General features: G+C 44.3%; 1 long non-coding RNA gene across 1 annotated transcript; it reads right to left on the bottom strand.

Annotated features, from left to right (window-relative positions):
- Nucleotides 1–261: 261 nt before the first annotated feature.
- LOC108494525 lies at nucleotides 262–4,961 on the bottom strand. The gene is made up of 4 exons (XR_001873885.1): nucleotides 4,942–4,961; nucleotides 4,672–4,819; nucleotides 3,358–3,505; nucleotides 262–413 (listed from the first exon to the last, which is right to left on the bottom strand). It is a non-coding gene; the product is annotated as an uncharacterized LOC108494525 (long non-coding RNA).
- Nucleotides 4,962–13,780: the final 8,819 nt, after the last annotated feature.

Genomic DNA, 13,780 nt, shown 5'->3' with positions numbered 1-13,780 from the left:
GGCCCTAAAGACCACCCAAGTGTCCCTTGGCTGCCTTCCAGTCACCTCCAGTTGTAGCCTGATGCCATGAAGTGTAAAACACAGGCAACAAAAAAAAAAGGAATAAAAATACAGCAGAGAAGTGTTTTTTTCTATAAAAATGAAATTTGAATAAAAGTATGTTCATAAAATACATAAGTGGAAACCATGGGGTGTCTTTAGCCCCAGCGTGTTACAAAGAAAATTTTGGTTCCAGGACACCCCCAAAGGGGACAGACATTTATTTAGAAAACTGAAAAAGCACAAATGCAAAGCAAATTTAAAAATCAATTAGTTAAACCAAGGTTTCTCACTTTTTGATTTAAATCACGATTAAAAGCAGTTACTTGGCTGATTTCAATCAATCCACACCGTCTGTCTCAGCTGATCTCGAGCTGTTAAATAAGAACAGAGAAAATCATCGATAACCCATCTGTGTCACAGATGAGGAGCAACCCCAAGGGAACTGTTGCTCCCTGTTTCTCATGTGGTGGCCCCCAGATTTTTGAGAAGTGCCACAAGCCCAGAGGAAGCCACAAAAAAGAGTTTGTACCTGCAGCTCTGTGACAGGAGACAGAAGTAGGGAGAGCTCACACAGTCAGAGTGTGTAACATATGTATTTACTCTCCCTAAACATAGTATAAAACATCCCTAAGTGACACTGGTGCAGTTAAGTTTCACAAAAATTAGTTTTCCTGAGGGTACTATCCCTGCTTTGGGAAAATTTGCATAGGAATAAGGGCCAGCGATGGGGACAATGCACCTGCAGACAGCAAAAAACAGGAGGTCAGACATCGTGGAATAATTTAGGAAAAGTCCTCTATGATCATTGAGTCCAACCATCCACCCAGCACTGCCAAGATGACAAACAGAGCAGGGAAAAACTGCACCAGGGAGAGGAGGAAGAGCAGAAAAGCCCAGGGAAGTGAGTGGGTGCCGGGGCGAACGCCGGGCTCAGCCAGAGCTGTCGCGCCCATCACGGAGCTGTTTCCCATGTTTGGGCAAATTCCCTTTAGGCTGCAGTTCCCCAGTTGTCTAATTGTCCTTGATGTATGTTCTCTCCCCCAGGAATGCCATCCAGACCTAGCAGCTCCAGATGTCTGAATATTATGCAGGAAGCTGGTAAACAAATTCCTCCTATTTTTCCTGCTAGCAATTAGTAACGTAGGAAGAACACATTGCTGAGCAGGCGAGGAACCCAGCACACATATTTCATATGCATTTAGAGCCACTTAACGCCTCTGGAAGGGTGAGGAACACTGAATACTGTAAATCTGTTCCATCACCCCTTGTTGCTACAAAAAAGTAAAAATAAGGAAAAAAAGCAAATGTTAAAATAAAAGTTAAAATTAGGACAAATTAGTGATTTCAACAGCTTGCAGAGTAACCATCAAACACTCAGGTGACAGAGCAGTTCTGCCACCTCCCCTCAAGCAGCTCTTTTAAATTATTTCAACTTTTTACCCCAGCTTTAGCTTTGGAGGAGGTACCTGCCTGCTTCCCGTGCTTCCCCTCTCCGTTAATTTCTTTGCCTGCTCCAGCAATCCTGCCCTAGGAGGGATGGCTTAGGTGGCTTCAGGAGTCTTTGCCAGCATTAATTGTTATGATTTTAGAGCCCCACAGGGTGAAGACTTTGAAAAGGAAAATTTGTTCCTAAGATTGGGAGGAAAATGAAAAAATCCAGCACTGTGGCCGTGCAAAACTCCAGCACAGAGACAGTGCTGGGAACACTGGGAAGAGAATTAAAGGTTTCCAGCTCAGGGGGTGAAAGAACAACGTTCGTGGAAAACACAAGCCACAGATCCACGTGCTGGATTTTACCAGCTGTGGAAGTTTGGGAGCAACTGAATAAATTTTGCTGTGACAAAGATCTTTATCTGGTCTGGCTGCCCCAAAGTGATCTGTGCCATGGCACTTTCTGGGGGAATTATGCTTGTCTCTGTTAGGACTAAACTGAGAGCTCTTCTTAGCTAAAAACACAACTGCAGCATATTCCTAAATAAACAGCTGTCCCAGAGTGAGTTAACCATGTTTTAGGCTTTTTTTCAGTCTTATGAAATATGTATTGCCCCGAGTCATGGAAAAATCTAGGAGACAGAGGCAGCTCCTATTTTGCACCTTCAGAGTGTTTTGCATATTTTTGTTCTGGTAACTGTGAAGAAAGTCTCCTTTCTGACACTTTTTGGCATTGCCCTGCCCAAACAGTGAGCCCAAACCACTGCTACAGATCACATGCTAAATTCAAGGCAAGCAGGAGGTGGTGCCACAATAAATAGCTTTACTGATCTCTTCATGGTGGTTTATCAACTCTCTACAAGCATCCCAAGCCCTGGACAGGGTTATGGACAGTCAAGGCTCTCAGCCACAGCCCTCCACGTGCAGCGCTAAGGTGAGCACTGCACTTTTCAAAGCATCTTTTGATCCCATTTTATATTTTTCCCCTAAATAAATGGGTTGGTGAGGCCCTAAATGGCCTGCAGTGTTATAGACTGTCCATGTTTCCCTTGGTCAGTGCTGGGAGCCAGGCAGAAAGGGTTTAGTGCCACCTCTGCTTAGGGAAAGGGTGTAGGAAACCCGAGCCAGGGCTTTTCAAGCCTTCTCAAATGAAGGTTTAAAATAGCCCCAGCAACCTGGTGAGTGACCTCAGTAGCTTAACGAGTCCTCTCAAACCAAGAACTAAGAGAGGAGCACGAGAATGAAGTTACTGAGCAAAATGTCTACATTGAGCACTTCACAGGTGATGCTCAGAACCCCCTCAGTGCTCTCAAACACCAGCTCTGCAGAGGTTATTTAGAGATCTCTTTGCAACTCATTATCCTTAAGCAAAAATAAACTGCAAACATGCAAAACAAGTGTCCATTTGCTATTTTCATCATCTCTCCTTCCTCTGGCTCAGGTGTGTGTGGAGCATATACCTGTTGGAGGACTAAGATCATTCCTGCTCCTTACTGCGATGAAGGAATTAAATACAAAATCTTCTGTAGGAAGCAATTGTGAAGTGTGGAAGTTTCTAGTCAGGCAAATAAATTGGATTTAAGTATATTACAGTCATAATCTTTTTCTGCCTCTCTCCAGACAGCCTTTGTACATGGAGAAATGAGAATGTATTCTCAGACAAATCTTGACCTGAGGGAGAAGGCTGCGGGAATCTGGATTTTCAATAACATAAGACAATAAAGCTCAGACTTCTAACCTGCCGCAATATGGTAAAAGTATAAAGAGCTTAGCAACTAATAAAAGAAAAGGGTCTTCCAACTCATATTTGAAGATCTAGACCCCCAAAAGGACACTTCATAAAGATCATAATGGGTTAGTCAGTATCTAACAGATACCATGTACCTTGTTGACCAATTGTCTGACAGTTGTCTTCTGCAGGCCTGGATATTAATAAGCCTTGTGTTGATTTCCTTGGGGTATTTTGTCTTCGTAATTGTACATCTACTTGTTGTGACACTGCAGCTCGCTATATATTTATTTAATGTGATTCCTATAGCAAAAAAAAAAAAAAATAAAAAAATCAGTGGATGTATGGCATTGTTTCCCTCAGATGAGATGCACACACTGCAAATTTCCTCTCCCTCCGAGCTGCGGCGAATCAAAGCTGTGCCAGGGAAAGGGAGAGCTCTCGGTCTTGGGGCAAAGAGGAAATCCAGATGTGTTTTCCCCTTAGGTGTGAATATGTCTTACTCCTTGCATTACACAGGGAATATAAAGGGATTCAATTATCGCCGCATTTTGATTTCTAATAATAACAAAAACTCCTTCTAGAAGGGATTCCATTAAATAATGTTTTGACAGATAATGCTGGTGTAAAGTAGCTGTCAGTCACACAGCGAGATCAAGGGGAAACAGATGCACGAGGCAGATCACAGAGAGGCTTATAGAGTGAAAATGAAGCCTGTTCCAAACTCCTCTCACTAACAAAACAAAGGCTGCCTGTGGCCTGATCCTGCTCTCAACCATGTTCTGTGCAGCTACTGAGCAAAATGCAAATATTTAGAGATTGCCTGCGAGAGATAAATTGCAGTTTTCCATAGATTCTCAAATACAGGAATGTTTAAAGAGCTCTGTGTTTGTAGCTCTCTCGGTCGTACCAGACGTGGCCTCACCACTGTAACACCACAAGACAGGGGGAGGAGTGGTGACTGTTGGGTCCTTGGCCAAACTACCCCTCTTCCCTGCACCTGTCCCACTCCAGTTCCTGGCCAGGACACTGTCCCTGGCTTTTAGAGAGGCTGCTCATACTGATGCAAGTCTGAAAACAACAGGTTTACCCAAATATCACATTTACTTGTCACTGGGAACAAAGCTCAGCCCCCATTTGTTGCTTGGCCCATCCCTTCCATGGTCTGGAGAATCTGTAGCTAAAGGGGAACTTCCTTCCTTTGTCCCACCTTCATCATCATCATGGAATCACAGACTGGTTTGGGTTGGGAGAGACCTTAAAGACCACCCAGTTCCACCCCTTGCCATGGGCAGAGACACCTTCCACTCTCCCAGGTTGCTCCAAGCCCTGTCCAACCTGGCCTCAAACAACTTCACTACATTCCCCTTAAAGTTTATCCTGTGGTGAAATATTTTCCTTTTGCTCCAAGTTCCCACAAAATCTCACACTAATGCTTTGTCACAACCCTCTGCCTTCCACTAACTCACCCTGGCTGTGCTGATCCCAGTTCCCAGCCAAAACAAGCCCCTCAGGGCAATTCCCGCTGCTGTTGCCCATCTCCTGGGGTCTCTGTGTTGTGCCTCCAACACAGGATCAACAGAGATAAATGGAACAACAGAGTGGAGGGAGCCTGTGCTGGAAAAGACAGAGTATAAAAATTAAGAATATATTGATTTGTAGCAACATCTAAAGTCACAGTAGACTGTGAAGTGAGCAGCTGCTTAATGAAGAGGGGTCTGCAGGTAACATTTCCATACCTGATCCTGGCTTATCCTGGGATAAGATAAATCATGGGAAATGAGAGGAATACCAGAGATGTGTTTCAAGGCATTTGCTTAGGGGACAGATTAAATTACAACTAATTATAATATTTAAAAATAAATCTCCAAACTTTCCATATGAGCTCTGAAAGAGCTCATTGAAAACTATTAACTATAAACTATGTTCACAAGTTACTCAGCTTTTAAAAGATAGACTTGATTTTTTTCTATTGCTAAAATTATCCTGGAGCTTGAGCACAAAGTTTAAATATGGGATTAAGAAAGGAAATACACACACAGAAGGGTCACTGCTTTATTCCCTGGCAACTCATGGGTCAGGTACAGGAAATCCAAGCTCCCTCTCCCAAATCACCTCCCCCACCCAAGGGTGCTGTTCCAGAGTGGTGATGAGGCCAACCCAGGTCACAAGCAACTGTGTGACACCCAGGAGATTCCCTAACCTGCTCTAGAGGAATGTTATCTTCAACTAAAGTGTTTTAACTTAAAATTTTCAGGTTTTGGATAAAATTTCAGTTGGAGAGGAAAAAAAAAAAACAAAGCTGAAAATAGCAAAAGTTTCTAGAAGGAAGAAATGAAGCGCCAATGGATCTGCTCCACCACCTCCATATTCCTCCAGCACCTTCCCACCAGTTATATGGGTAAAAATACAAATATTTATAGAAGAAAATTAGCCCAGGTGATAAGGGGAGGTTATTATGGGGTGTTGTGCTCATGGGAAAGTGCTGGAAATTATGGGGTAAGGCAAAGGAATAATCTATCTGGATAATCCCAACAAAAACTGCTTCCAGACTGTGCAAGATCCAAGGAAAATGGGAAATGCTTCTTTTTAAATTGATTATTAATCTAGAGTAGTCTATAGCTCAAAGCATTGTGAGTGCTTGAGGTAGGGTCAATAAACCTGTGTTTTTAAGATAGATTCTAATAAAATGCTTTCCTTTAAGCATTCAGGATTAGTGACAGGAGGATGCTCTGCCCCTGGATCCTCAGCGTTGGACAGCACATGGCCTTGGGCACCAGTGAGCTGCTTATTCATTTGCCTTTTTTTAAACACTCAGACAGAGTTACAAGATAAGACACAAGTGTAACTAAACTTAACAAGCATCTAATTTTATCCTTTGTTTTGCCTGGTAAACATCAGCTTACAAAGTCAGAGCAGAGAGCTGCAGCTACACTTGGGAATGAAAAAATATAATTATTTACTACAAAATATACTGGATTTTAGTGATTTTGGGGTGACTTTATGAAACTGTGGCTGAAAAGTTTTGTTTTCCCCCCCCCTTTACCTGAAGTTCATTAACTAAATAAATTTCCATAAATGCATTTCTCTGAACAAAACAACAAATGGGTTTTACTTTCCCCCCAAAACTCATTTGGACTCAGGAGCTCCCAAGCAGCCCCCATTCCATGGGAATCAGGGCTGTACACACACAGGTTTTTGAGTAGAATTATGCCAAAAAATGAATTTTAATGTCCCAAAAGTGCTGAAAATGAACAAAATTCTGCACAAAAATTTCACTTGTGGAGCCCAAAGTATGATCAAACCTCCTGTGACTGAACTAGACAGAACATGGGGAAAATGTCCCATCCCTGGCAGCGTCCAAGGCCAGGTTGGATGGTCTAGAGGAAGGTGTCCCTGCCCATGGCAAGGGGAGGGACTGGGTGAGCTTTAAGGTCCCTTCCAACCCACACCAATCTGGGATTCTATAAAAACCTTGATCCCTCCAAAACCACCAGCAAGTTCATTCAAACCAGAATTGCTGGAATTTGGTGTGCCGTGATTCTGGGAATGCTCCTGGCTGGAGCACAGGCACAGACAAACACAAGCCGGTGCCTCAACACTTGATTTATTTGTCATTTATTATGTTATTATCACTTTTTTTATCATGCATTTTAGGCAATGTGCTGCAGCAGCAGCACTGGCTCCTGCAGGCTGCCCATCATCTCTGACTGTGTTTCACTGACCTACAACTTTTACATCTACATTTTCAAGCTGATATTTAACTTGAATGATCAAACCCAGTATTTTCTGGCTCTCTGACAATGTTAAACCAGATCAAGGTGCTGCACTGGGAAATGGACTGTCATATCTCCTTTTCCTTCTCTATTCCAGCACTAAAGTTGCATTTAGGACCAAGTGCAGGGATCTGTGGTCCAGCAGCTTAAAAGACCCAGGCACTTGCTGGAGGAGACAGAGGGAAACAGTCTAATGTGCTCTTGCCATGTGGTAATTTTCCAGATAAATGGACAGTTGCTTCAGCAGCTCCACTGTTGAAGGTCAATGATCCATATAATACGGGCAATTACGGAAGTATTTCCATTGCAGACTCGGTGACAAATTTTTAGTGCAAGACAACAGATAAACTGGAACAGCAGGACCAGAATGAGGGCATCAAACTTGGAATCCTACACCCCAACTCCTGTCTGGTGTTCGCTGGAGGGATCAGCTCTCCATCCCCAGCTCACCTGATGATTTTCTCCATATTTTCTTATTTTGGCATTTCTTAATATAAAATTACTTAATATTGAGCCTACATTACCACCACCTGGCTTTCACACAGCCCACTTTTCCTGCCTTCTAGTTCAAAGTTAAGCACTTGGCTGTTTTATGAAGATTCTCTAGGGCTGAAGGGGGGAAAAAAATAAAAAAAAATCAAATAAGGGAAAACTCCTCAGCAATTTGAAAACTTGGGCTCCCGGCGGAGGCACAAACATAACCATTTCTAATTGCCTTTTAAAGCAAGGCAGAAAGCATTTTCAGGAGTGTGTTCTGCTGGTACTCTGACAAACACCACACACGAGGCTAGCTGGAATCACAGCTCACCTGCTCATGGTTCATGAAGATTCCAAGCAAAACATGGGTTGAAATAAATAATTGTTTTGTGTAATGAAGTGTGCACGAGGTCTCTGGTGACAGGACCAAAGGGAACAGCTGGAGCTGTGTCAGAGGAGGGTTAGGTTGAATATTAGGAAAAGGTTCTTCCCCCAGGGAGTGGCTGGGCACTGAACAGGCTTCCCAGGGCATGGCCCCAAGACTGTCAGAGCTCAAGGAGTGTTTTGACAACACTCTCAGGGATGGGGTGGGATTGTTGGGGTGTCCTGTGAAGGGTCAGGAGTTGGACTAATGGTCTGTCTGGGTCCCTTCCAGCTCAGGAAATTCTGTGATTCTATTAAATAACCGCTCATACCATGGCATGGGCTGTTTCAGCACCACTTGCATCCCAAAAAGCCCAGGCCCTTCCTGCACAGTGTTACAACATGCCATGAGAAATCAATTCCAAACCCTTGAAAATATTTCTGAGCATCCCAGAGTCCCTCCCTGGCAGCACCAACAGTTCCAGCTCAGAGCTTGTAAAAAGCAAAGAGGTTCTTGCACCTTCAGCATCTGCTTATAAACCATCTACACACACACCAAAATGTAAAATATTCAGGTGCCCTCAGCCATCCAGGGGCTGGGGAAGTTTAACGATAAACACATAAGACCCTGAAAGACTTTTGTGATTTCTGATGGGAATACATTAAACCTGTGGTAGTGCTTCCCTTGTGGATTGTACTTCTGTTTCAGTTTCAGTTTACTGCTGCTTTTCCCTATCGTGTAAGAGACAGAGTGCCATTTCATTCCACCAAAATGAACGGGAAACATCCGTAAAGAGCAGCCTTAATGGTGGAGGAATTCACCAGGGACAGCCTTTGGAGTTGTTCAAGAACCTATTTCAAAATTTAAGCAGATTTTGCTAAAAAGGAAAGAGAGAAGAAAGAGACTTGAAATGCTGGAATTTAACCTTCATGTAGAAAATGAAAGAATGTTTTCAGGAATACCCGAGGCAGAAGCCATCCCTCCCTCTTTCCCTCCCTCCCCACGAGCAGGAGCACTCGGCAGAAGCCCGGACTGACACAGGAACCATTCCTTGTGCAAATAAGTGATTTTGTACAAGATTAATTAGTAAGGGGAGACGGTTTGGGATATCTTATGAGGTCAGTGGCTCATTTATGAAATACGCAGTGATAATCCACAGCCATGGAAGAGCTGGATGATCAGCAGATCATTGACTGGTTCAGGTTGAAAGGGACCTTTAAGATCACCCAGTCCAACCCCCTGCCATGAACAGGGACACCTCCCACAAGACCAGGCTGCTCAGATCTTGCAGTATTAGCACTGACTTGTGTTTCTCAAGGAGATAAATAGGGATGGGACAGTCCAAGGGTCGAGTTCTCCTGCCCACCAGCATCAGATTGAAACAACCAGGAAAGAGCTCTCCCTACAAACACCCCAATCAACAAATTCATGAGTTACATATTTTTGGACGTCAGGAAGAATTTCCTCATGGAAAGGATTTTTAAATATTGGAAGGGGCTGCCTGGGGAGGGGTAGTGGATTCCCCATCCCTGGAGGTGTCCAAGGAACGACTGAACGTGGCACTCAGTACTCAGGGCTGGGTGACAAGGTGGGGATCGAGCACAAGGTGGACTCAATGGGCTGGGAGGGCTTTTCCATCTTTAATAATTCTATGATTCTACACCACTGCCTTCCTGGAAGTATCACTGTGCCAGGCTCCTGAGGAACTTCTGTAACATACAGTTAACATATCTGATGTCTAATCCAGCAAAATAAGGATAGGTGAGTTTGGCAAAGCTTCATCAGGAGAATCTCTTTTGAATTGCATTAATGCCAGTGTCTAACATTTTTTAAAATCACTGATTTATCATTGATCTGTCGCTGCTGTGCAGAACAGATACAGCAAGTGCTGCACGTTTGCTCCAAACTCTTCTCAAAGACATATCCCAGACAATGACATGGAAAGGATAAATTTATTCTCTCTAATGTGAGCTGAGGCCACTAATGGGAACTAAATACACTGATTTTCCCTGTCCTGGGCAGCAGCTCATTGGACAAACACTGTTCCTGCTATGTACACAAAAACTCCTCCCCTAAAACATCCCCCAACCCTGTTTTCTCTTGTAAAAATTATGTAATTGCATGTTGGTTCAGAAAATCGCATAAAAGTTGCCTCTATTATGATTAATTGTCCCCACGGCTTCTTGTAAAATTTTTCAAAGTTCCAGCTAGTCACACAGGGTTTGGTTTACAGAAGTGTTGCACATTATTAGATTTTCTGATAAAATGGGCTCTTTTGTGATTCAAAAGCTGCTGCTCCTCCAGACAACTGGCAATCTCTTTGTTATTCACCCCAGAGATGCACCAGCCAAAATGGAGTGCACTCGATGAAAAAGAGGTATTCCCAACCAGACATGCAGATTAGGCATCACTTAGGCAGTGTAAACAAAGCATCACCAAAGTTTGGGCACCAGCTGAAAGGACATGTCACCATTTGGGTGGGGTTTGCTGCCCTTTCCATCACCCCGAGTGCAAAAGCTCAGTGCTGCTCCCACCCACAGGCTGTGATGCCAGGCCCTGAATCCTGCTCCAGTTTGACATTTATCATATTTAACTTTGGATAAATGCTGATTAAGGAAGGTAAATCACAGAATCATTTGGGTTGGAAAAGCCCTCCCAGCCCATAGAGTCCACTCTGTGCCTGATTCCCCCTTTGTCACCCAGCCCAGAGCACTGAGTGCCACATCCAGTCATTCCTTGGACACCTCCAGGCACTGCGACTCCACCACCTCCCTGGGCACTGCCTTCCAATGCCTGACCACCCTTTCCAGGAAGAAAATGCTCCTGATGTTCAACTTGAACCTCCCCTGGTGCGGCTTGAGGCTATGAAGAGGGAGAGAATGCAGCACTACCCACACCACTCCTATCACTGCACAGAATCAGAGTGGTTGAGTTGAAGACGCCTCTGGAGACCACCTAGTCCAACCCCCTGTCAAAGCAGGTTCACCAAGAGCATGCTGCATAGGATCATGTCAAGGTGGGTTTTGAACATCTCCAGGAAAGGAAACTCTACCAACTCTCTGGTATGAAGTTATGAAGCCAGTTATGAAGCCATAATGCAAGTACCTAAAGTTTTCTGAAGGAATAACTGCATGTGCAGACAGGAATGACCCAACTGCAGAGTCCTCTCATATCAAACACTCAAGAAGGTCCCACACCAGCAGCTGGACAAAAGCTGAGCTCAGCTGGAATGCTTTGGTTTGGGAAGAACCTTAAAGCTCATCTCATTCTCACACCAGTGGTCAGAAGAGCCCTGGATGGATGGGGCTGGCAGATGCCAAAGGAATCCCAACCAAACCTGGTTATGTCAACCCTTCATAATGTAACTATGGTTTCTGACTTATTACCAGCTACCCAAAAAATCACTGTGTTTGTATGAAAGACTCAGCTCAGTTACAAACGAAACATCAAGGATAACAAGGAAAGAAATTAAAATAGAAAACACTGCAGTTGTGCAGATCAAAGGTGTACCTGCCCATTGAACACCAACTAAAACTTTATCTCCTTCCAGTCCCAAGTCAAGTAAAAAAAAAAAAAAGCAAGGGAAAAAAGGTAAAAACAAAGTGTTTTCATGATTAGAAGAATTAGTAAGTTGAGGGCATGTCAGGGGAAAATGGTCCATGTGGGGTTTGCACCCTCAGAAATTCCCAACCTGTCACTGGAAACACCTCAGGTCTCACAAAACTCTCAGATTATTTATCCACAGAACAGAAGATTTTAAGATTAAAAACCTACATGAGCCACCATTTCCACTGCCAAGAGATCCATGTCAAAGGCACAAGCATTTACTGATGTCTAAACTTCCACAACCACAGTTGTTCCTGAGGATACTAATAAATAATCCAAGTCTCCTCATCTCCTGCTGCCCATTTCCCCCCCTCACTTTGCATTATGCAAAACAGCCAAATATTATCATCCTTCCAGCATCCTCCTTGAAAGGCACGAGCTTCAAATATCATAAAGGAGTATTGTCATAATGAGGTTAATGACAATAGGGTTTCCAATATCAAAGAGCCAACACACAGCTGCTTTATAGTATGGAGTGATACAGCACAGAGCTCTGTAATGAGAGAGAGAGTTTTTGGGTTACGCATTTTAATGAGTTTGTAATAAGCAAACTACTATGGAAGCTGGAATTTGCATTTCACAGCCTTATTCCGATAGAATACTTTGTTAACACTACACTGAAGGAGGAAAATGAGCCCAACTTCGTGAGGATTTAGAGTTGGAACATGCATAGGCCACTGTGCAGGAGATTATATGCTTTTAGAGCCAAAAGTATTTGGGAATACACATGAGGAGGGAAAACATGCCTTTTGACCTATAGAATAAGTAGAAAAAACCACCACATGTCTCATGTTGCTTACACCTCATTTACTGCCTCAGTTTGCACCTTGTAGCAGTGAGGCACATCAGTGATGGTGGTGAGGCCCTGGCACAGGTTGCCCAGAGAAGCTGTGGCTGCCCCATCCCTGGAAGTGTCCAAGGCCAGGTTAGACAGGCCTTGGAGCAACCTGGGCTAGATGATACTCTTAGGCACATGATGTGACTCTTAGGGATGGTCCTGTTCAAGGCTAAGGGTTGGACTTTACCCTTATGGGTCCCTTCCAACTCAGCATATTCTGGGATTCTGTGCCTTGCCCATGGCAGGGGGTGGAACAAGATGGCCTTTAAGGTCCCTTCCAACCTAAACCAGTGATTCTGTAATCTCTTGCAACACAAATCCAGCCCAGAAGTTGGAATACCAAGGGCAGAGGCCTCTGCTGGGCACAGATCACCCTCTGCTCCATGGAGCACCACACAGTGCTCGTTACAACTCATTCCATGAAGAGAGGTACCTTAAGAACAACGCATTCATCTATTATTGTTCCTTATGGGAGACATAATCAGCTTCATTAGAAGTCATTATTATGGGAAAACCCTGGGAAAAAACCTTCAAGCACAGGTAGGCAGCATGATCAATTAAAAGCCTGGAGTATGTTACTAATATGGGCAGATGTTTACAGGAATTTCTGGGGGAGGTTAGGAGCTCCAGAGGAGTGGCAGCTCCCGCGGGCAGAGCCCACCCCATGCACCACACAGCCTGACATGGCAGGGAGGGCATTCATGTGCCCTGGAAGTGAGCAACATAAATAAGGGTACAATCACCAGATGACCACAAGCCACCAAGCACATCCAGAGATGCCCCACCAGAAGAGATGTTGTGCCGTGCCCCCGTCTATGCCCCCTGAGCTCCCACCACTCCTATCACAGAGTTCTCACAACAAACTGTGCAGGAAAATTTGTCTGAAGCCAAAAAAAATAATAAAATGAAATTAAGTGTTGAAGTCAAAAGCTACTAAACTTTTTGAACTGACAATTGTGATTTTGAGGTGGGTTATTTTGGCTGACTCTGAAAGCATCTCAGACTAAGCACCGACAGGGCCCTTCACTGCCCTGGCAGCCAAAGTTTGTTATGAAAGAGCACAGAATGGGCAGATTTGGGTAGATGCACCTTTTCCAGGTCACATAACTTCTGCCACCAAAGACTACCCCCAGCAGAGACACACAAGAGAGCCAGGACAGCAACTGGGGAGCTCTTTGGACAGTCCCTTCCCAGCCCTGACCCAGCACCAGGGCAGGCCCTGCTCACACTGATGGCAGGAAGCCCTTGGGTTGGTGCTGTTGTGACTGAGAGCAGTTTGCAGGCGATGCTCCACGTCAAACTTGAGGCCAAGCTCCAGTGGCACCATCCGTTTCCCAAGGCTGAGCATCCTCATCCATAAGGCCCAGGAAATTACAGCCTGTGCTTGGCGAGATGATATTTTTAAGCCTTAACAAACAAGGGCTTGATCTTTTAAGCAGTTTGGATCTGCTCTGCCTCACACATCCTCAGCAACAGCTGACTCGTTTTTGGGATGTATCTGGCACAGCAGAGAAAGA

The sequence above is a fragment of the Lepidothrix coronata genome, unplaced genomic scaffold (assembly GCF_001604755.1).
Source record: "Lepidothrix coronata isolate B3197 unplaced genomic scaffold, Lepidothrix_coronata-1.0 Scaffold25, whole genome shotgun sequence".
Lineage (NCBI taxonomy): Eukaryota > Metazoa > Chordata > Aves > Passeriformes > Pipridae > Lepidothrix > Lepidothrix coronata.
This window is presented reverse-complemented; position numbering and strand designations above follow the sequence as displayed.